The following is a 3,325-nucleotide window of genomic DNA, read 5'->3' on the forward strand; positions in this document are numbered from 1 at the left end:
ACTGGCTGGCTGAGGATAACATTACTCAGCAATTCAACACTTATGCTTTCTGAAATATGCTTTAATAATAACAACAACACATCTTTATATAATGACTTATAGTTTATCATATACCCTTTTTGGTACCCATCACAAGACTTCTGAGGTAGGCAGTCAAGTAAAGTCGGTCAAGATCATCTAAGTAGTAAATGGCCTAGTTTGATGTAGGAAAGAACTTCGCAACCTCGGCTCTTTTGATATTCTGAGTTGGATAATTCTTGGTTATGGGGAATTGGCATACCGGGACGGTACTTGCTATATGTTAGAAGGAACCTCTCCCTTTCAAGTCTTGACAATCAAGCATGTCTCTAGATACTGCCCCATGTCCTCTGAGAGATAAGTCGGTCTCATTTAGGAATCACTGATCTATGTCGGCCATGGTCTGCTCTGCTGAACAAGCCCTTCATTGTTGAGTCTCATTTAGTGAAATGCGCACAAAATCCAAACTTTTAGAAACAGGAAGGGATTTATGTATATGTAACATTTTTCTTATTCTGGTGAGGAGAATTACCCTTCCCCACTTTAGTGGCTCCTTCCTTAATTTCTGTACCACTAAAATTAACACCAAGTATTCATTGTCTGCAGGATCTGTCAAGCAGAACCCCCCCTCCACTGTTCATATTCTATAACCCATCCACTGTTTATTATATGGCATATTTCATTTGATTTTCACTTATGTACTTGAGCATGCAGGGGACGGTTCCCTGTACAATGTGTTCTCCAACAGAAAGTGCCATGTTTGCCTTATGGACCAGTATCTACCCACTCAGAAAAATAGCCAAAGCTACGTAAAATCTGGCACAGACATCTGGTAATATTTTAGACACTCTTTGATATTAAAGAGGTGAATAAGACATAGTCCATTTGATTTCAAATATCTGTTTAGCCCCCATTATGTGCAAAACTCTGCACCCAGAACCAAGATGAATTATGTGGCGTCTACTTTCCAGGGCCTGGAGTCCTCTTCATTTATCAATGGGGTACTGCCAAATGGAACTTGGTTGGAAGAATGGGGGAGGATGTGTACTAATCATGAGCACATGAGAGAGATTTGTTGAATAGTAAAAGGATGAAGGGGTCTGTAGTAATGCAATGGTTGCTAACTGAAAGGTCAGTAGTGGCTACTCTGTCTCCTAGGGACAAAGGGCTGGCCATCTGCTCCCATAAAGGCTGCCCTCTAGCAAACCCTGTGAGAAAGTTCTACTAGCACACATATGCCTATGAGATATATTTCTACTAGCACATATATGCCTCTGAGATGTACTTCTACTAGCACATATATGCCTATGAGATATATTTCTACCAGCACATGTATACCTATGAGATATATTTCTACTAGCACATATATACCTATGAGATATATTTCTACCAGCACATATATGCCTATGAGATATATTTCTGCTGTCACATATAAGACTATGAGATATATTTTCATGCATGAACACCAACTGTCCAATACTCCATGATGACAACAAAGGACAGAAAGAACTCAGGAGTGTCAAAGTCATATAAAAATTCCCAAGGAAAGTTAGTCATTCACAATTTCATCTGGATTGGAAAATGGATTTTGGTTTCTCAATTAACAAAATTTAAAACATTTTCACATAATGGTTGAGTCACAGACTGCTTCTTCATGATCAGGTGTGGTGAGCCATATGCGTCGTGCCTGAAACAGTGCTAGGATTTGCAGCTTGCCTGGGGAGGGTTACTTGCCATCCTGTTGTCGGTCTGTGTTAGGATATCTGGGGAGAAAAAGCCAACAACAGCCAGACCTCTTGGGACAGAGAATAACTGGCTAGAACTAAAATCTAATAAAGTCGGTGATTTTTACGAGGTCTGAAGACTTTTTCTGGGAGCTGGCCCAGAATGAAGATGGAAGGAAATCATACTTGAAAGCACATCATCAAATACATTTTTCTCCCACAGGCAAGTTTGTATAGAAATGGGGTGAGGGGGAATAAGGGCCATGAATGGATGGCGGGGGTGGGGTGGGGGGTGTAGTTTACTATGTTTCAGTGGATTGTGAAATTTCGGGGCGAGAGGGAGACCTGGCTTTGGCAAGGTTCCTCATTTGGTTGGAGCAGGGTTGTTCTGTGAGTCAGGAAGCTCATCTGAAACTAGAGGGTCTAAGAAGGAAGTCTTCTGACTGCGGGAAAGAGCGCAGGAAATTTGCATCTCTTATCAGTCACTACATTTCTGATTCAAGGATGTGAAGTTATTTCCCGTCTCAAAAGAACCTTCTGAAGTAGTTGGTAATGCAGCTCCATTTTACAGTGAGCACACTCAAAAGAAGCCACGTTGTGGCTCGTTAGTGACAGAGCCTGGCATAGACAGATTCGGAGTCTGAGTCATTCACTTTGGGTTTATGTATCCCGATTATTCATTTTATTTTGTAAAACATTGTAATAGTTGTGTCTGAGGGATGCCAACTTAGTCCAGCAGCCTCCTGCATCCCTTCTCATCCTTCGTTCCAGAATAGTCCAGGTTGTTTGATGGACCCCCTCCTAGGGAAGGAAGGGACGGCGAGGAATCTGGACTCAGACAGAGCTGTTCTGTTATGCTGCTTGGCCACTTACTAGTTCTGTGACCTTGGACAAGTTCCTTCACTTCTTCCCTTCAGTTTCTTTATCTGTAAAATATAAACAATTATAAATACTTTGCAGGAAAGTGCTGTGGATTGACTGGACTATCTGAAACACCTAGTCACAGTGTCAGACATCTGGCAAATGTGGTTCAGGAAAAAGAAGGTTGTCATTCTAGCTACCCACTCCCTCCCCAGAGGGACATACCAGCCCTCTTCATCTTCTCCACTTTGGTTTTTCCATTTTCTCTGTAAAATGTAGCACTGGAAATGATGTAGTTAACAGCATCTGATGAAGTCTTCACTTTTTTGGACAAATGTCATTGCATCTGGTATTATTTGCGGGTTTTTTTTAATGACATAACTTAAAACCAAAACACTACAAGGAAAAAGGAGCTTGAAAACAATCCAGAATCAATGGAAAACAGATTCATATGACTCCTGGGGACAGTTGAGAACAGGTCATTCTCCTGGGTAGTTTACATGGTTTATAGAGTGCTCATTTCTGAAAATGGTCTCTGCTCCTGGTGAGCAATAAGTCCCCTGTGGGTCATGAGTGTCAGCAATATTTGAAAGATCCAGAATTTCTTTTTTCCTTAAGGGTTTAAGTATATGCTGAAATAATCATTAATAATCCTGGACCTTAGTCCATGTGTGAGGCATTGTGTTAGTCCAGGTAGACAGAGAAACAAATCCAGGGAGACT

The sequence above is a fragment of the Echinops telfairi genome, unplaced genomic scaffold, assembly GCF_000313985.2.
Source record: "Echinops telfairi isolate 266 unplaced genomic scaffold, ASM31398v2 ScPeMD7_10;HRSCAF=50, whole genome shotgun sequence".
NCBI classification, from domain to species: domain Eukaryota; kingdom Metazoa; phylum Chordata; class Mammalia; order Afrosoricida; family Tenrecidae; genus Echinops; species Echinops telfairi.